A 21,383-nucleotide genomic window follows, 5' to 3' on the forward strand; every position below is an offset into this window, starting at 1 on the left:
CTGCAATCAGCGTGCGCTGGTAAAAGATCGAAAACAAATAAAATTGCAGTTGGTACTGTTATACCTTAGATAACTTCAATCTCACGTGGCGACCGCAGGCGATTCGGAAGAAGACCTTCTTACGCGCCATTCTGCGAAGAAAAGCGTTACCACTTCGCCTTGGCCACTACATTTGACGTTCCAAGACAAACCGCAACTCTTATCAGGGCAGCCTTACGTTCAAGACCCCACAAACGATGAGCGCTACCTAAAGCTTAAAAACAAACAGAAATTCTGGACTTAAGGCTGCACCTTTGATAATTGGAATCTCGCGCGGTGCCCGGAGAGGATTGGGAAGAAGAGCATGGCTCCCGGTCGTCTACCTGTTAAAGCCCGACTCCAGTTCGTTGTGGCTCCTCTATCTTATGTTCACCCGCCGCGGTGGCTCTGTGGCTAAGGCGTTGCGCTGATGAGCACCAGGTCGCGGGTTCGATTCCCGGCCGCGGCGGCCGCTTTTCTGATGGAGGCGAAAAGCAAAAACGCCCGTGTGTACGAGATTTCGGCGCACGATAAAGATCCCCAGGTGGGCAAAATTAATCCGGAGCCCTCCACTACGGCGCGCCTCATCGCCTGCGTTGCGTCGGCGCGTTAAACCCCACAATCAATCAATCAATCAATCAATTTGATGTTCGGAGCGAAACGGCACATCTTATTAGAGTAGTGTTCCGTGGATGAAGGTGGAGCTATCGTCATCTTGAACAAAACATTGTGCCTCAATGAGGCGTACAGGCCACTTAATGACACTTCTTTTTATAAAGCTGTGTCGTCTAGCGATCCAACACCTTTCTTTACACAGAACGTGCAGGGAAGGCTTTCTTCACTTGTCCGAGAGAGGAAAATAACCGAGACGACTGCGCGTTCCCATTTTCCCCTAAGTCGAGTTCCTGGACGATTGTACTTTTTTTGTTACCAAAAATATACAAGAAATACCATTCTGGCCGACCCATTGTTCCCAGAATAGGCACTGTAACTGAAAGTTTATCCAGCTTTGTAAACATTCTTATAAAAGACATTCCTGGCACCCTCCCCTCGTGCATTTAGGACACGACTGATTTTCTCCGCTAAATATTCGGCTTCCGCTTATCTGCCAACAGCCTACTTGTCCCCATGGACGTTGCCTCCCTCTATACGCACATTCCACATCACGGCGGCGTCAAAGCAGCCACTCAGTTGTATGAAGAAATCAAAACCTCTCAAAAAACCTGTCGACAGTCTAACCATGAAAGAACTTCTAAAACTGATTCTTGGAAAGAATAACTTTGAATTCGATGACAAGTGCTTTATACAGACTAATGGAATCTCAATGGGAACAAAAGTTGGTCCAAACTATGCAAATCATTTTGTGGGTAAGCTGGAAAGGAAAGTTCTTGCCACAAGAACACTGCAGCCGCGTTTCTAGAAAAGATTCATTTATCACATCTTCCTCATCTGGTATCATGGAGAAAGCAGCCTTGTAGAATTCATTATGGCCTTCAATAACTTTGACGACCACATTTCATTTTCCCACTTGTATTCCGCATCCGAACTTACCTTCTTGAAAGTGGCATTCAAAATATCAGGAAAAACACTTTCGACGTCCTTGTATAGGAAGCGGACGGATAACCACCAATACCTGCACTTCAAAAGTAGCCATGTCAACCACTGCAAGGCTGGCATACCATACAGCCAGTCGCTTAGGTTTAAACGGCTGTGCTCAGGCCCTAAGAACTTCACTTCAAACTGCGAAAGCCTTTGCAATAATCTCCTATGTCAGCAGTATCCGCTGCCTTGCCATAGATGACGCAATCGCGAGGACCGACAAGAAAAACAGAACTGAACTCCTAAACGATGCCAAACCATCCACTTGAAAAGGCCAAACCAAGCTCATTCTCACTTCTTCCGCAAGTGCTCCGAACGGGAGTGACAATCTTAAAAACCATTATAACATCCTCCTTTAAAACGAAAAAACGAAACGCGTCCTTCCTGAGCACCCCAAACGGTGTACAGGAGAGCTAGAAGCATAACAGACATTGTAACCTCATATAAAATTAGCAACTCCAAAAGCACCGGTTGTGCAACATGCGAGAACGCTCGGTGGAAGCTTGGTCCATTCAAGCCAAAAACAGAAACCGTGAAAAGCGCAGGGTAACACTTCTCCTTCCCTATACAGGGCTATTACAACTGCGACCGCGAAAACGTCATTCATCTTCTTGATAGCACATTTTGTCACACACAGTAGATTGGACAGACGGGAACAGCCCTTAGAATGCGCCTTAACAATTACCGTTCCAACGTAACCGCGCTGCCACACCTTCCGGTATCCACGCACGTCACTACACTAGGGCATCCTTTCGACGAAGTTGCAGTCACTGTACTTCAGTCGGGCTTCAGGACACATCACGACCGTAAAGTGCGGGAATCCTTCCCTATTCACAAATTCAACACCCTTGCAAGTGGTATGAACGAGAGTGCTGGTAAACTTTGGTTTCTCGCCATGTGATGTATAGAATATTTGCAACATCTTTTTGCTTCCTGGAACTAGCTTATTCTGTCCGTATATTTTATTTGCCCTTGTAAATAATAGCTATGCTTGCTGACTTTCCTTCCCGTGTTAATGTATGCCGTTCGCACCGGCACGTGCTGCTGGTAAGGCCAGTCCGTCTAAAAAAATGTTACACAACAGCTAGTTTTGCTTTGTATTTCGATGGCCCTTCTGTCATAGAGCCTTGATGTCTTTTGTTATCACTGACTTCGTTCGTAACAAGGGCTCAATATCCTTCACCTGTTTCCCCGATTTTCTAGATGTGTACTTCAATTCATTGTTGCCTCTTCCGGCGTTATCCTGGGGTGGATACATGCCACCGTTTGTCTATGTACCAAGTTTTAAACAATGAAGATTGTTGGTGTCAGAAACACCACGAGCGTGCTTGAAAAACAACGGAAATCTTGTTAGAAGGCTCATTTTGGTGTGAAAACTTATGGCTTTTTCAATAACTTTAGCCGTGTGAAAACTGCGAGAACATTAGTTCCAACCGCTTATGGTATTTCTTCTTCTGGTATTTTGGTTTTTCCGACATTCTTGTTCCTGTTTGAACGCCGCTACCCCCTAGTTTTCCCGTCTTAAATAACTTACTGTTTTCGCTGTCTCCCCTTGCAAGGCGATTCTTGCCTACCTTCTCATAAATCACCACTCCTATTTAGACTTCCCGACAGCTTAGCCGTCAGTTGTCGGTGCGACTGAAGCTGCTTGTTTTTTACCGCCCCTTGTTTGGCAGCCTTTGGGGCCCCCGTCTGTACGCTTACCATATTTCGCGGACACGCACACACCTTATGGCTTCGGCACCGGGCGCTACTTAAAGAGGAAACGTGGAGGGAGCGGGATGGGGGGTCTACTTTTAGGCCGATTAGAACACGCGCTCTTCGCACGCGGGGGCATCAAAGCCGCGCACGTATGCGTAGTGTCCCCTCTGGGAGCCGATGCTGACTGAGGGTGGTTACACCTCGCCGTTCCCGTCAACCGCGAAGTCATGGTCCCTATCGCTCCTCCGCTAGCCAGACAAATATCCGTGACTGTGGCGCACATGTTCTCCCAGTTATTTCAACTTTTTATTTTTTGCCCTTTCTTTTTCCTGCATTTCATCTCACTTTTTACTACTCTTTAGTTCTCGCTTTTTCACTCTTTCCATCTCCCTCTCTCCCTTATTTATGCGTTTTAAGTTTAGCCCTTATTTATTGCTGCCTTCCTCTCTCACATTTTAATGATCATTTCTCTCTTCCTCATCTCTTTCTACCTTGAAAGTACGTCACCGCACTGGAGTCACACATGCTTGAAGTGTATATAAACTTCTTTTCTGTGAGGTGTAACTCTTGATAATGTACGGCCCCCGTCCAAAACGATGAGTCAATAAATACTGTTATGTTTTCATTTTTGTCTGCTGAAGTATTTCACATCCACTCGCCAGAAACCACTTCTAACAATATATATATATATATATATATATATATATATATATATAAATATATATAAGGGTTGGCAGTCAAGAAAACCTCGGAAAGCAAAGGGGAGGTTGTGGTGGGTCATAGACAGAGATGAAGAATTTTTTGAGTCAAGAAGAAAGTGGTGAAAAAATGCCCGCCGGGTGGGATCCGAACCCACGACCTCCAGAATACCAGTCTGGTGCGATAACCACTACGCTACCGGCGGGGCTGTTCCCCCAGCACTTTCTTGGGTATTTATGTTAAGGTATTTTTGTTTCCTGCACTTGGGGGTGGTAGCCAGCGCCACTCGGACTACTCAGGGTGAAGGGGACCTTTTTTTAAACCCCCGGGCCGTGACTCGAGTGTCTACGACATGTCGACAGTGGTCGACCAGTGTTGAACCCTCTTAAGCTCCCTTTGGCACCAAGACTGCCAGAACAGAGGCCCTCGCTAAGCATGTAGCGAATCAGAAAATGGGCAACGAGGGGCTCCGTGAAATCAGACAGAAAATAAGGGTTGGCAGTCAAGAAAACCTCGGAAAGCAAAGAGGAGGTTGTGGTGGGTCATAGAAAGAGATGAAGAATTTTTTGAGTCGAAAAGAAACTGGTGAAAAAATGCCCACCGGGTGGGATCCGAACCCACGACCTCCAGAGTACCGGTCTGGTGCGATAACCACTACGCTACCGGCGGGGCTGTTCCCCCAGCACTTTTTTGGGTATTTATGTTAAGGTATTTTTGTTTCCTGCACTTGGGGGTGGTAGCCAGCGCCAGTCGGACTACTCAGGGTGAAGGGTACCTTCTTTTTAACCCCCGGGCCGTGACTCGAGTGTCTACATGTCGAGAGTGGTCGACCAGCATTGAACCCTCTTAAGCTCCCTTTGGCACCAAGACTGCCAGAACAGAGGCCCTCGCTAAGCATGTAGCGAATCCGAAAATGGGCAATGAGGGGCTCCGTGAAATCAGACAGAAAACAAGGGTTGGCAGTCAAGAAAGCCTCGGAAAGCAAAGGGGAGGTTGTGGTGGGTCATAGAAAGAGATAAAGAATTCACCACTTTCTTTTCGACTCACAAAATTCTTCATCTCTTTCTATGACCCACCACAACCTGCCCTTTGCTTTCCGAGGTTTTCTTGACTGCCAACCCTTATTTTCTGTCTGATTTCACGGAGCCCCTCATTGCCCATTTTCTGATTCGCTACATGCTTAGCGAGGGCCTCTGTTCTGACAGTCTTGGTGCCAAAGGGAGCTTAAGGGGGTTCAACGCTGGTCGACCACTCTCGACATGTCGTAGACACTCGATTCTCGGCCCGGGGGTTAAAAAGAAGGTCCCCTTCACCCTGAGTAGTCCGAGTGGCGCTGGCTACCACCCCCAAGTGCAGGAAACAAAAATACCTTAACATAAATACCCAAGAAAGTACTGGGGGAACAGCCCCGCCGGTAGCGTAGTGGTTATCGCACCAGACCGGTATTCTGGAGGTCGTGGGTTCGGATCCCACCCGGCGGGCATTTTTTCACCATTTTCTTTTCGACTCAAAAAATTCTTCATCTCTTTCTATGACCCACCACAACCTCCCCTTTGCTTTCCGAGGTTTTCTTGACTGCCAACCGTTATTTTCTGTCTGATTTCATGGAGCCCCATTGCCCATTTTCTGATTCGCTACATGCTTAGTGAGGGCCTCTGTTCTGGCAGTCTTGGTGCCAAAGGGAGGTTAAGAGGGTTCAACGCTGGTTTACCACTCTCGACATGTCGTAGATGCTCGAGTCACGGCCCGGGGGTTAAAAAGAAGGTCCCCTTCACCCTGAGTAGTCCGAGTGGCGCTGGCTACCACCCCCAAGTGCAGGAAACAAAAATACCTTAACCTAAATACCCAAGAAAGTGCTGGGGGAACAGCCCCGCCGGTAGCGTAGTGGTTATCGCACCAGACCGGTATTCTGGAGGCCATGGGTTCGGATCCCACCCGGCGGGCATTTTTTCACCACTTTCTTTTCGACTCAAAAAATTCTTCATCTCTTTCTATGATCCACCACAACCTCCCCTTTGCTTTCCGAGGTTTTCTTGACTGCCAACCCTTATTTTCTGTCTGATTTCACGGAGCCCCTCATTGCCCATTTCCTGATTCGCTATATATATATATATATATATATATATATATATATATATATATATATATATATATATAGTGTAAGTAAAGAGTCGGATACACAGCAAGAACAATAACAAACAAGGTTTACTTACGTAGCGGCAACGGGACTTGCCTTCATCAGAGTAAAGTTACATGATTTTGCTGTCGCAAACATTTGGAACACATTTCTTATATAGGTTTGCAGAAAACTGTGAGAAGGAGCAGAAAATGTTTCGTAAATGGAGAGTATGCATACAGTCGTGCTACGCCTATGTTACAACGACCACAAACCAACAAAAAGGGTGGGGGGGGGCAGGAGCGAGACAGAAAAAGGGGTCGTGTTAACTAAGCAGCGTTCAAGGTTGCACCATGACCGGTCAACCTATGCCGTGTTGGCTGTATGTTCAGACAATGCAGGAAACTGGAAACCGCGGTTTCAAAAGAAAGGGAAGAGTATACAGTCAGGTATTCAGTGGCTGGGAAGACTGGTTGGGGCGGAAGCGAAGATGGGTGTGCCCCCCGCGGATGAAGAGAATAGATAGGGGGCACAAAAGAGCATTTCACAGAAGCTAGCAACTGAACAGGAAATAGGTAGGGTCACAAAAGATTAAACATGAATAGATCACAAAGAGCTAAACATTCTTGAGTGGTGGTGGGAACGAGGCCTCCTTCCCCAGGACAAATGGCATTGTTGAGCCGCATTAGGCTAATAAAGCTGCTGTATTAAGAGAGTTTCTGCGAATTCTGATGGGCAACTCGAGGGTAGGAATAATGAACATAATTATAAAAATAATGAAGCCATTAGTTTTAATCGAGGGATAAGCACGTTAGTTTTCCTTAACTTTCATTACTACCAAATGTGGCTGACCCAAACTTATAAATGAGATAAGATTCCCGAACCTCGCGGTCGTGGTGCGTTTTGAAGGGGGAATCTAAAATCGTTGCTTTAAGATATTCAAATGCATGCCCGGGACTGTTCACATGTCTTGAGAGGGGCAAATAAGGGCAGCTTTTGGCGTGAGAGCGGTGATTATTGAACCGTATTCGGAAGGGCGTTTCAGTTTGGCCGATATATTGTTGCCTACAAACAGTGCACTCTAGAAGATATACGACATTAGTGGAGTCACAGTTAAAGTTACCTTTTATATTTACGTAGTAGTCTGAAGCCGTGCTGGTGGCGCGCTGTGTAGTGGTCATGTGTGGACATACTTTACATCGGGGTTTATTGCAGGGCATGCAGCCAGTAGTTGCCGGTCGGTTGATACGAGAGTAAGTAAGAAAGTCACCTAAATTCTTATTAGGCCAGTAGACAACGCATGGTGGTTCGGGGAAAATGCTTTTTAAGCGGTCACTTTGCATAAGGATATTGTGATGTTTTTTTAGCACGGTTGACACTTTTGGAGCGGAGGATGAGTGGGTTAAAACTAAGTTAGTTTGCGGGTTCCCGTTCGGGGCTTTTTTCTTACAGATTACGTTACGGTCTAATTGGTTGGCTCACACAATAGCGTCGTCGATAACTTTTTCCAGGTATTTTTTATTCAGGAGGGCGGTCTTGAGTTCTCCACAGTTAGAGTTCAAGTCGCCTTGGTTTGAGCGAATTCTCCTAAATCGGTGTGCTTGGCTGTAAGGTATTGCTGTCTTGCAGTTTCTGACATGGCTACTGAAGTGCAAATACTGCCGCGTTTCTGTCGGTTTTCTATACAGTTTAGTTTGAAGCCGACCTTGGAAGGTTGTAAAGGTGACGTCCAGAAAGTTTACACTGTGTTCCGAATAGGAATGAGCAAGGGAAATACTAGAATGGGCTATGTTAAATGCCTCAATGAAGGTGAGGAGCTCCGCCTCACCGTGTTGCCAGATCATGAATATGTCATCAATATACCTTTTATAGTACATTGGCTTTAAATTTTGGGTGCGAAGAAAGTTTGATTCGAGGTGAGCCATAAAGGTATTGGCGTAGTTAGGTCCGATTCGAGTTCCCATTGACATTCCGCTGACTTGCACGTAATGAACTCCGTCGAACTCAAAATTGTTAAGTTCAAGAATAAGCCTAAGGAAGGTTTGGAGAGCAGAAGAATCGATAGGTTTGTCGCACGATGACTGCTCATACGCAAGGAATACAGCCGCGATGCCATCTTTATGGGGGATGTTAGTATACAGTGACGCAACATCGAGGGTGACTAGAAGGCAGTTATCAGAAATTTCAATTTTTGATGTGTCTGAGAGAAAGTCATTGGTATCCTGATTGAAGGAGGGAAAGCTGGGCGGAATGTCGCAAATGAGATTATCCACATAGCGCGAGAAGTTTTCGGTAACAGTGCCAATGCCAGAAACAATGGGGCGCCCTGGGTTGTTCACCTTGTGAATCTTTGGGAGAAGATAGAATTTACCAGCTACTGGGCTTAAGGGGATCAGGGATACGCCGTGGTTTCTTTTATTGTTTTATTTTTAACATGCTCAGCAAGTTTATCCTTGACAGGAACTAAGCAAAAGAGAGTTGAACCTTTTAAGCAACTACGAATCTAAGACGTCCTCCGCCATATCCCGAACAAAAGACCGGAAGTTTAACCGAGATAAGATTTCTAACACTGGCCACATGCGTAAGAACCTAACAAGCACTGGTACTGCCCCCTCTGACTGCCCCACTCTGACAAAACGACCGATAATGTCACTACGACGCTAATAAATGCTTCGACTTCTGCACCCCAAACAGTTCAGTTAAACCCCTGTACAAGAAATTTTCCCTCGCCTGCCATCACAAAAGAAAACCTTACCGGAAATTTAATGAACCTTTCAAGTATAACCCTCTCCCCAGCTGAGATGAACGTCTTGTCAAAGGGCCTAAACATTTGCCCGGCTACAGGTGGTTTTAATGAATTTCAACTTTTTAAGGACTTAGATAACTTCGCCAGAAACATGAGGCTACGAGAATACTTCTACGATCACCCCGCGATGGAAGAAGCCCGCAGAACCCTACCTAGCTATAAGTACTGGACCCATCCCACACAGTGTGATAGTTGCCTCGACATGTACATCAAAGCTGTCGAACGCGATGTGCGAAAAGCATACCAAACACAAATTTCTTTCCACCACAACATGACTACCAACGAAAAGAAAGCCCTAGAGGAACTCGCAAGCTGTCCCGACATAGTTATTAAACCAGCCGACAAGGGAGGTGCAATCGTAATCCTTGACAAAACCGACTATGTTAACGAGGCCAATAAGCAACTATCAGTATCAACGTTCTATCAAGCACTAACCAATGATCCCACTCAAGACTATCAGCAAATTGTCAAAGATAAACTTGCTGAGCATGTTAAAAATAAAACTATAAAAGAAACCACGGCGTATTCCCTGATCCCCTTAAGCCCAGTAGCCGGTAAATTCTATCTTCTCCCAAAGATTCACAAGGTGAACAACCCAGGGCGCCCCATTGTTTCTGGCATTGGCACTGTTACCGAAAACCTCTCGCGCTATGTGGATAATCTCATTTGCGACATTCCGCCCAGCTTTCCCTCCTTCATTAAGGATACCAATGACTTTCTCTCAGACATCTCAAAAATTGGAATTTCTGATAACTGCCTTCTAGTCACCCTCGATGTTGCGTCACTGTATACTAACATACCCAGGCAGATAGCATCACCGCTATATCCCTTGCGTATGAGCAGTCATCGTGCGACAAACCTATCGATTCTTCTGCTCTCCAAACCTTCCTTAGGCTTATTCTTGAACTTAACAATTTTAAGATCGACGGAGTTCATTACGTGCAAGTCAGCGGAACGTCAATGGGAACTCGAATCGGACCTAACTACGCCAATATATTTATGGCTAACCTCGAATCAAACTTTCTTGACACCCAAAATATAGAGCCAATGTAGCATAAAAGGTATATTGATGACATATTCATGATCTGGCTACACGGTGAGGCGGAGCTCCTCACCTTCATTGAGGCATTTATCCTAGCCCATCCTAGTATTTCCTTTGCTCATTCCTATTCCGAACATAGTGTAAACTTTCTGGACGTCCCCGCTCGAGATTACCTTCCAGGGTCGGCTTCAAACTAAACTGTATAGAAAACCAATTGACACGCGGCAGTATTTGCACTTCCGAAGTAGCCATGTCAGACACTGCAAGACAGCAATACCTTACAGCCAAGCCCACCGATTTAGGAGAATTTCCTCAAACCAAGCCGACTTTGACTCAAACTGTCGAGAACTCATGACCGCCCTCCTAAATAAAAAATACCTGGAAAAAGTTATCGACGACGCTATTGTGCGAGCCAACCAATTAGACCGTAACATACGGACCGCTCGAGATTATTTTTTTGGAACGACACTTGTTAACTTCATGAAAAATGCACCGCAAAAGTTTTGGGGATACTTGTCCGGAAACAAAAAGTCTGTTGAACAGCTTCACGTTGACGGCTGCGTGGTTACTGATCCCTTCGCAATTGCTAATGAGCTAAACAGAACATTTCACAGTGTGTTCAGTCAACCGTGTGTAACCAATAATTCGATAGAACCATCTCCTCTCTCGCCTAACGTAATGCCGGATATAGATTTAAACGTAAATGGTATTCGCCTTCTTCTAAAACTTGATACAAAGAAGTCTTCTGGCCCTGACGGTATCCCCAATGCCTTTTTGAAGCGTTATGCGGGCATGCTTTCGCATTACTTATATATTTTGTACAATAATCTTTGGATGACAGATGCCTACCTCCTGATTGGTTGTGTGGAAAAATTGTCCCAGTACACAAGGATGGAAGCAAACTGTTCGCTTCGAACTTCAGGCCAATATCATTAATCAGTAGTTGCTGTAAAATACTTGAGCACATCCTCTCCAGCCAGATAACTTCGTTCTTGGAATCAAAAAACATATTAGGCAGCTTCCAGCATGGGTTTAGAAAAAAGCTATCAACGACGACTCAGCTCGTATCAGTCATACACGACTTCGCTAAAGCTATCAATGACAGAAAACAAATAGACGCAATATTTCTGGACCTATCAAAAGCGTTTGATAGGGTACCGCACTCTTTACTTATAAGAAAAATGCAGCGTGTAGGGATTGCTCCCCGCCTTGTGGACTGGATTTCTGCATATCTGAAAAACAGAACGCAGTTTGTTGAAATTAGCGGCTGCCAATCACAAAACCTTGATTTATTGTCAGGAGTGCCCCAAGGGTCGGTGTTAGGACCACTCTTGTTCTTGATCTATGTAAATGATATTTGTGACGATATTGACGAGGGAGTGACTTTGAAAATGTTTGCAGATGACTGTATCATTTATACAACTGTCAGTAGCCCCTTACATCAATCATTGCTTAACGAAAACTTGTGTAAAATTGCTGACTGGTGTGAGAGGTGGCAGATGGTTATCAACTACTCAAAAACTTGCGCTCTTACAGTAACACACAAGAAAACCCCCCTTGAATATAAATACCATGTCCGTGACCAGAGTATTGAATTTGTGAATAGCGTAAAATATTTGGGATTGACTATTAACACAAAACTTAGCTGGGACGCTCACATCGACATCGTTTGCGCCAAGGCATACAAGAAGCTATGCTTCTTAAGAAGGAAGTTGGGATCATGTGATTGGAAAGTGAAACTTGCAGCCTATAAAACCCTAGTTCGACCAGTGCTGGAATACGCATCCCTTGCGTGGGACCCACACTTAAAGAAAGACATAGATAAAGTGGAAAGGATTCAGAGGCTAAGTGCACGGTTTATTGTTTCAGATTTTAGGCGCCTCTCCTCCGTTTCTGAAATGTTAAATAAATGTGGGCTGGAACCACTCGAATGCCGGCGAAGAATTGCAAGGTTAACCTTCTTTTATAAACTATACAACAACGAATCCGGTTTAAATAAAGAATGTTATATACTGCCACCTCCCCAGCGCTCAGCAAGGTTAAATCATTCAAAAACTGTTAGACCATATGCTCCTAAAAATAACACGTTCAAGTACTCTTTTTTTGTACGAACCATTGAAGACTGGAATTCACTGCCTTCCGACTGCGTGCACGCTCCGACATCTTCTAGTTTTGACCTCTGTGTTAAGAACCTTCTGTAACCCTCTCCTGCTAGGATGGTGAAAAACCGTCCGCAGTATTCCTTAAATAAAAAAAAAATAATCTGTAAGAAAAAAGCCCCGAACGGGAACCCGCAAACTAACTTAGTTTTAACCCACTCATCCTCCGCTCCAAAAGTGTCAACCGTGCTAAAAAAACATCACAATATCCTTATGCAAAGTGACCGCTTAAAAAGCATTTTCCCCGAACCACCACGCGTTGTCTACAGGCGTAATAAGAATTTAGGTGACTTTCTTACTAACTCTCGTATCAACCGACCGGCAACAACTGGCTGCATGCCCTGCAATAAACCCCGATGTAAAATAGCCCACACATGACCACAACACAGCGCGCCACCAGCACGGCTTCAGACTGCTACGTAAATATAAAAGGTAACTTTAACTGTGACTCCACTAATGTCGTATATCTTCTAGAGTGCACTGTTTGTAGGCAACAATATATCGGCCAAACTGAAACGCCCTTCCGAATACGGTTCAGTAATCACCGCTCTCACGCCAAAAGCTGCCCTTATTTGCCCCTCTCAAGACATGTGAACAGTCCCGGGCATGCATTTGAATATCTTAAAGCAACGATTTTAGATTCCCCCTTCAAAACGCACCACGACCGCGAGGTTCGGGAATCTTATCTTATTTATAAGTTTGGGTCAGCCACACTTGGGATTAATGAAAGTTACGGAAAACTAACGTGCTTATCCCTCGAATAAAATTGGCGGCTTCATAATTTTTATAACTATAATCATTATTCCTACCCTTGAGTTTCCCATCAGAATTCGCAGGAACTCGCCTAATACGGAAGCTTTATTAGCCTAATGCGGCTCAACAATGCCATTTGTCCTGGGGAAGGAGGCCTTGTTCCCACCACCACTTAAGAATGTTTAACTCTTTGTGATGTATTCATGTTTAACCTTTTGTGACCCTACCTAGTTCCTGTTCAGTTGCTAGCTTCTGTGAAATGCTCTTTTGTGCCCCGTATCTATTCTCTCCATCCGTGGGGGGCACACCCATCTTCGCGTCCGCCCCAACCAGTCACCCCAGCCACTGAATACCTGACTGTATACTCTTCCCTTTCTTTTGAAATCGCGGTTGTCCATTTTCCCGCATTGCCTGAACTTGCAGCCCACGCTGCATACGTTGACCCGTCATGGTGCAACATTGAACGCTGCTTGGTTACCACGACCCCTTTCTGTGTCTCGCTCCCCCCCCCCTTTTTTGTTATTTGTTGTTGTTGTAACACAGAAGTAGCCCGACTGTATGCATATCTCCATTTCCGAAACATTTTCCGCTTCTTCGCACAGTTTTCTGGAAACCTATATAAGAAATGTGTTCCAAATGTTTGCGACAGCAAAATCATGTAAATTTACTCTGATGAAGGCAAGTCTCGGTGCCGCTACGTAAGTACACCTTGTTTGTTATTGTTCTTGCTGTGTATCCGACTCTTTACTTATACTATTTCTGCGCGCTTTGTGAGTTTATCTTTCTCTAGATTTATCTATATATATATATATTTATATATTTATATAGCGAATCAGAAAATGGGAAATGAGGGGCTCCGTGAAATAAGACAGAAAATAAGGGTTGGCAGTTAAGAAAACCTCGGAAAGCAAAAGAGGAGGTTGTGGTGGGTCATAGAAAGAGATTAATAATTTTTTGAGTCGAAAAGAAAGTGGTGAAAAAATGCCCGCCGGGTGGGATCCGAACCCACGACCTCCAGAATACCGGTCCGGTGCGATAACCACTACGCTACCGGCGGGCCTGTTTCCCCAGCACTTTCTCGGGTGTTTATGTTAAAGGGGCACTGACACAAAATTTTGAAGGCGAGATAACGTCGGAGATAGATTGGTGGGAACACATATACATCATCTGCAAAATATCAGCGGCGAATACAGCCTAGAACATATTTAAAATCAATTTTGAAGTGTGCGAAACGCAACCGAGCAGCCAGCAGAGGACCACGCGCAATTGCAAATAAACAACATCCAAACACGTCACGAGCTTGTGTTTGCCGCTTCCGCACTACCGGCGTTTTACGCGGGCTCGCCCGGCTCGCCGCTCCAATCGTAGGGCCGGAGGGCGGAGCTTCTGCTCTCGAGAACGAACGACCCGGTCGTTGGCGGCGGAGGCGCCGTGATTTCGTCAGCTAATCGGGCAGCTGGCCGCGACCAAAGTTCTACAGCGATTCCAGGCACTCTGTTTCTATTACTGTTTATTACCATTGGATGCGAAAACGCGCCGGAGGCACGAAAAGCCCACTGAGCTAGCCGCACGGTCGCTGTGCAGGCGGCGACCACGGCCGCGAAGTGGCCCAGGCCGGCGCAGGTAGCTCGAGTGATATAGCTTGTTACCGCTGCACAAAATTGTCCCCAAGTCCCGACCATAGTGGCTTAAATGGGAAAGGAGTTAATGATGCGATGGCGGGTTGCATTAAAAATTGTCATCTGCACCACTTACGAGAGCGGCACTCGAATATCCGCCGCAGTGCTGAGCCGAACACATCTGTAGGCGGACTTGTAGGCAGACCGGCCGGCTGCTCCCAGCGCGCGTCTTGCCACCCACCGCCACGAGCGTCGCGCGTCGTTCTTTAGCCGCGGTAGCATTTGCACTCGCAGCACCTGCGTCACACCCACGGTCGCTTTTTAATTAAGCGCCTCACGAGATCAGTACGTGGGGGCATTCGCAGAAACTGCCGTCGATGCGGATTCGACAGTGCTACGGCGGCTCTGCTCTGTGATATCCCTCCGACGGTCACGTGGTCAGCTTTGTTCACACAAAATCCACAAAATCCATCGTTTCGCGGCACTCGCTGAAACCGAAACTGCGACTTGCCGCATTTAAAATCCCTCTAATTAAACAACCGTCGCACGCTGAAGCAAATGAGGTTTCTACAAGTTATAAGTAGGTCACTAGCTACTTATCGCAACGAAAAAAACAAGATGCCAAATTTTTGTGTCAGTGCCCCTTCAAGGTATTTTTTGTTTTCTGCCCTTGGGGGTGGTAGCCAGCGCCACTCGGACTACTCGGGGTGAAGGGGACCTTCTTTTTAACCCACGGGCCATGACTCGAGTGTCTACGACATGTCGAGAGTGGTCGACCAGCGTTAAACCCTCTTAAGCTCCCTTTGGCACCAAGACTGCCAGAACAGAGGCCCTCGCTAAGCATGTAGCGAATCAGAAAATGGGAAATGAGGGGCTCCGTGAAATAAGCCAGAAAATAAGGGTTGGCAGTCAAGAAAACCTCGGAAAGCAAAAGGGGAGGTTGTGGTGGGTCATAGAAAGAGATGAATAATTTTTTGAGTCGAAAAGAAGGTGGTGAAAAAATGCCCGCCGGGTGGGATCCGAACCCACGACCTCCAGAGTACCGGTCTGGTGCGATAACCACTACGCTACCGGCGGGGCTGTTTCCCCAGCACTTTCTCGGGTGTTTATGTTAACGTATTTTTTGTTTCCTGCACTTGGGGGTGGTAGCCAGTGCCACTCGGACTACTCGGGGTGAAGGGGACCTTCTTTTTAACCACCGGGCCGTGACTCGAGTGTCTACGACATGTCGAGAGTGGTCGACCAGCGTTAAACCCTCTTAAGCTCCCTTTGGCACCAAGACTGCCAGAACAGAGGCCCTCTCTAAGCATGTAGCGAATCAGAAAATGGGAAATGAGGAGCTCCGTGAAATAAGACAGAAAATAAAGGTTGGCAGTCAAGAAAACCTCGGAAAGCAAAAGGGGAGGTTGTGGTGGGTTATAGAAAGAGATGAATAATTTTTTGAGTCGAAAAGAAAGTGGTGAAAAAATGCCCGCCGGGTGGGATCCGAACCCACGACCTCCAGAATACCGGTCTGGTGCGATAACCACTACGCTACCGGCGGGGCTGTTTCCCCAGCACTTTCTCGGGTGTTTATGTTAAGGTATTTTTTGTTTCCTGCACTTGGGGGTGGTAGCCAGCGCCACTCGGACTACTCGGGGTGAAGGGGACCTTCTTTTTAACCCCCGGGCCGTGACTCGAGTGTCTACGACATGTCGAGAGTGGTCGACCAGCGTTAAACCCTCTTAAGCTCCCTTTGGCACCAAAACTGCCAGAACAGAGGCCCTCGCTAAGCATGTAGCGAATCAGAAAATGGGAAATGAGGGGCTCCGTGAAATATATATTTATATAATTATAATTGATATAATTTTTATATATAATTTGGGGTATTTTTGTTAGGGTATTTTTAGGGTAAAAATGTTATTTGTTGGGGTCAAAATGTTAGGGTATTTTTATTACCTGCGCTTGGGGTGGTAACCAGCGCACTCGCAATTTTTTCTCCACCTTCTGTCTTCCTTTCCAAATTCTGTACCTGTTTCAATGACCTACCACATCCTCTCCTTTGGTTTCTGAGGTTTTCTCGACTGCCAACCCTTATTTCTGTCTTATTTTCAACGAGCCTCTCATTTCCAATTCTCATTCGCTATATTCAAAGCGAGGGCCCTTGGTTATGCGGGCTTGGTGCCATAGGGAGCCTAAAGGGTTGAATGCTAGTCGACCACTTTCGTAATGTCGTAGACACTCGAGTCACCTCCCGAGGTTTAAAGAGAAGCTCCCCTTCACCCGGATTATTCCGAGTGGCACTGCAGGAAACAAAAATACCTTAACATAAATACCCCAGAAAGTGTAGGGGAAAATAGCCCCGCTGGTAGCGTGGTGGTCATCGCACCAGGCCGATATTCTGGAGGTCGTGGGTTTGGATGCCCCGCGGCGGGCATTTTTCTCCACTTTGTTTCTAACTTTCCAAATTCTTTATCTGTTCGAATGACTTTCCACATCCTCCCATTTGCTTTCCGAAGTTTTCTTGACTGCCAACATTTATTTGTGTCTTATTTTCAACGAGCCCCTCATTTCCAATTCTGATTCGCTAAATGCATAGCGAGGGCGTCTGTTCTCGCAGTCTTGGTGCCAAAGGGAGCTTCAGAGGGTTCAATGATGGTCCACCACTCTTGACAGGTCACGGCGCTTGAAAGTGAACAATGTGATCGGTGATTTGGAATTGAGTCGAAGCGGTTATTTATATGGTGGTCAATAATTCAACCGCTCTATTTCTGATGCCATATCACTACGTTTCTGAGAGTTAGGTGAATAAACCGGTCGAAAGCTTGAAACAGTCAGTAAATCGTCCTAGCATAGCGCTCAGGCGTTCTATATTAATGATAAATATTTCCGTTCTACACATGAGTAGCACAATTTCTAAAATAATTAAAACCAGTTTTTTATGAAAGGTAACGACGTTTTGCAGGTTTCCATCATAAAAATATACAAAGCAAGTTGGTTTTAAACTGGAAGTGTGTGAGCAAAAACATTATTCAAGCTATTACTTTGTTAGAAGCAGGCTTGATGTAACATACCGTTTTGTGGAATGCAGCAAAAGCGCGGTAAGGATGCTTGGTAGATCTAGTGTGTGTTTTTTGCTAGAGAGGAGGGAAATAAAATTTATTATAGGCATTTTCCTTCAAACGTTCCCAGTTAAAATAATATTTTTTATCAGTTTATTAGAGAAGTCACGCTGGAGAAAGAACGAACTTTTGCATTCAGTTAAAATGAAAGGAAACTCTTTGTTTCTTTCGAGGTTGTGTATTGCAATTTTTGTTTGGTGATCCAAAACATGAGCCCAGACTTACCGGACAATTGTATTATGTCGGCAAAATTTTGTGGTAAGGGAGCTTTTGTTACATGAATAAGTATCCTAATTTGCTCTGTGCTCACCGGAAAAAACTTTTGATGTGGGTTTACCAAGTTATTTGACAGGAATTATGACCCGAAGATACTTATAGATGCCTAATATAACTTGAAATTTTTTGTTATATTATCCTAGTACATTGGTTGTGGTTTCTGCATAGAGGTACCCGACATTACAGTTTTGTCGCGGTTTAATTTTATGTATAAGCAGTGGCCCTAGGTAATCAATGCATGAAGAGTTACGTCCTACTATTTTGGTTATTTAGGGATGCAGCGACACCGCAGTAAAGAAAATCATCAGCAAGAAACCGCATTTTGACCCTTGGTTGAACCTACGTTGTATTATCGATTATATAAACTTAAAAAAGTACGTGTCCTTAAAGCTTGTAGCTCGTACCTTTGAAGCTTGCAACACCGCTTTTGGAGGGTGCTTTGTGGAAAAAGGGAAGCTGAAGCACCTTGCTAGAGAAATCTTTTTGGGCAAAGCCAAAAGAACGATGCGAAGAGCCTAATAATAAAATTTTCCAGCAAAAGTTTCTGGTTTTATTGTGTGGGATGACTTCAAAGTAGGTGGCTTCCGGTCTGCTATAGTCGAGCAACATGGCCCATCTTGAGCAGCAAATGCAACGCCTTCCATGGCGTGCCTTTAATGCCCCAGGCTGTGGTAGTTTTCGTGGGGTACAAACGTGCTATATAACAAACTGGGTTAGTGTCATGACTTGAGAATCTTATCTCAAAATAAAAATACAAAGAAGGGCACTGCACTGTGAAAAACACACATTTCTTATTCCGGTAGCTAGTGTTATTCTACGAACGCTTTTGGAGTAGTCCTACCACCTTATTTTATCTCTTGTTAAATATCACTGCACAAAGTTTGAATACGAAGATTGGTCGTGAAGAAACTCTTCGAGGACTTTTTGAATTTTTGTAGACATAGCACTAAACCCCAGATTAAGATAACAGGAGGCACATTGCGAAAGTATTATGGAAGGAAGGTAGAACCACAACTACCAAAAACAGAATAAAAGGATGTAATGAGCCCACCATTCGAACCCCAGTCCTCCAGATGGCGAGTTTACCCAAAATTCCCTGCCAATATTTTTATTTTTTATAGTATCATTTTTATAGGTTACATGTTATTATCCATGTACAACTACTCGCCAACATTGCTGGTGTAAAACACATAAAACCGTCAAAAGCTCCACAGGTTTTACTGCAATGCAGCACATGCCCTTGGTAAACCAAATTACATTCTGAGAAAAGCAATTGGAAACTGAACACAGTCATTTTTAGGTGACTAAATGCTATTCTACTTCTCAAAATTGCATCCAGGTCGAAGAGCACAAGAGTCAGCTGGTAAACCATTGTTGTGTTTTTCACGGAGGGGCACCTAATATCATGAGCAGTTAGCGGAAAATCGTTGTTTAAATTATCTACAGGGCGCCCAAAAACTTATCGTCCAAGCAATAAATGAAGGTGGGTTGTATTGTATGAGGCCTCTGTCAAAAGAAATTAGGGGACCGCAGGACAAAACACCGTCGGTTTTCATTCAAAGTTGCTGGCACTATTTTGGAGTGTAATTTAAGAAGGTATTCGTTCAGGGCGGCATCATCAGGGCGGAAATAATAAGTCCCGGGCCCGTAGTCTGGGAGATCGATGACAAGGCAAAAAGAATGGCATATTTTAAGCTACCTCGTTAAATATTTTCTTGCAATTGTTCGAGTATTTTGAGCATGCCAATTACAAAAGCAAGAAAGCGCGTTCACTCTGAGAGTCTATTTCTGGTGTTTACAAGGACAATTGCTCAAAGTTGGCTCATTTAAAAAATGAAGAAAACACTACATGGTGAAAATGCTATTAACAATGAAGATAGCAGGTGATTATGAAAAAATAATGCTTACAAGAGTAATATAAGGACGGCCAACAAAAAATCAGCGAAAGGCAGATACCCTGAAAACATATCGTGGAAATTTGGGCTTGTTGGTTCATAACTTACAAATATATAGCGCAGAAGACGAGAGACACAAACAAGTAGACACACACGGCGCCGTGTGTGTCTACTTGTCTCTGTCTCTCGTCTTCTGCGCTATATATTTGTAACCTGAAAACATATGTTTAGCTAGAAATTGTGCTGGCCAAGATTGTCGTCTACATACACACAGGAAAAAAATGACGCAGTACGAAAAAGATATTAGCCGTGGTAGTGAAATACGTGTTGCACCTCCGAACGCATTTTTCTCAGTCTGTGCTGTATATACTGCAATAGACTACCTCCGGGGCCCCTGTAACACGCGATCACCTAGGATAGTCGGTTTCAGACGGATATGCAAGGAATCACAAACGTGCCTCGAGCGAAGACGCAGGTGCTCACTGCAGTTACAACTGTCACCATCTATCACCGGCGGAACTGTTACGACGGAACGCAAAATCCCAGACGTGTAAGCTTCCACTGACGAAGAAATTGTCGCAACAGAAGTAAACCTAACTGCGACATACTTACCATTTCCATACAGAATCCCAGTGTTTGAAATGAAATCTAATGCTTTCCCGAATCCTCGCGTTTGTAGTCTTAAGTGTGTACTGAAACTTTGCAACCTGCTACAGTATTTTATTTACTATAACATTTGAAACTGCGCTCTCGGAGCTTACAAGTGCGCTATAACATGAATTCAAGTATTCGCATTCCTTAAAAAACATTATGAATGGCAATTTGGGCTGTAATATTTGCAGCGATGCTTTAACTTCACAGAAATTATTATATCTGAGTAAGAAAGGCATTCATTTTAACACGTCACGCTAGATTACAGGAATGTGCTGCTAAGAACAGGGGCGCGAGTTCGCCCCCTCATCGCGGCTGTTTTTTCGGGCGGGGGAGAAAGACGAACGTGGCGGTGTGCCGACATTCTGGTGATTTTGAAGATCACCAGAGGTCCACACAATCCCCTATTCTTTCAAAATTGTGCGCCTTGGATGAAACGTTTAGCTTTGGGGTGAAAATCCTTGAAATGGCAATTATTTACAACTTTCCAGTACATTTACGTCCCCTGGCACCAAACGTTGTTTATCTAGCACGTGAGATACGAAACTCAAGCGTGGGTTAAGGGAGGAGCATTATATTAGCTAAAGCAACACAGAAAGAAGTCATTTTTTTTATTTTATCTGCTTGTTATTTTGTCCATGGAGACCTGGAATGTGACAGGAAGTTAAACTGCAAATTCAACTTCAAGCAACACATCTGTAAGAAACTTTGTTTTATTGCATTTTGCGTTGCTAGTAGTCTTGCCACTATCATTACCGACGATTTGCGAGGTATGTGCGTTTATATAATGCGCTTTCACCATTTGTTTCAGTGCTCTCTTGAACGTGGGTCCTGCTGCGAAGGCTACCAGTGCATTCACGTCGGTCTTGGTTTGGGCATCTGCGCTCCATCTTTTACTACCAGGCACAGGACACAGACAATTGACTACATTCGTGAATAAAAAACAAT

At 44.8% G+C, this 21,383-nt stretch overlaps 3 non-coding genes across 3 annotated transcripts; all 3 read right to left on the minus strand.

Moving 5' to 3' along the window:
- Window positions 1-4,149: 4,149 nt before the first annotated feature.
- Trnat-ggu (transfer RNA threonine (anticodon GGU)) lies at window positions 4,150-4,222 on the minus strand. The gene has a single exon. It is a non-coding gene; the product is annotated as a tRNA-Thr (tRNA).
- Window positions 4,223-15,516: 11,294 nt separating this feature from the next.
- Window positions 15,517-15,589, minus strand: Trnat-ggu (transfer RNA threonine (anticodon GGU)). The gene has a single exon. It is a non-coding gene; the product is annotated as a tRNA-Thr (tRNA).
- Window positions 15,590-15,982: 393 nt separating this feature from the next.
- On the minus strand, window positions 15,983-16,055 carry Trnat-ggu (transfer RNA threonine (anticodon GGU)). The gene has a single exon. It is a non-coding gene; the product is annotated as a tRNA-Thr (tRNA).
- Between the last annotated feature and the right edge of the window lie 5,328 nt (window positions 16,056-21,383).

This window comes from Haemaphysalis longicornis, unplaced genomic scaffold (assembly GCF_048455015.1).
Source record: "Haemaphysalis longicornis isolate Haplotype H1 unplaced genomic scaffold, Haemaphysalis longicornis Haplotype H1 scaffold_10, whole genome shotgun sequence".
In the NCBI taxonomy this organism is placed as follows: domain Eukaryota; kingdom Metazoa; phylum Arthropoda; class Arachnida; order Ixodida; family Ixodidae; genus Haemaphysalis; species Haemaphysalis longicornis.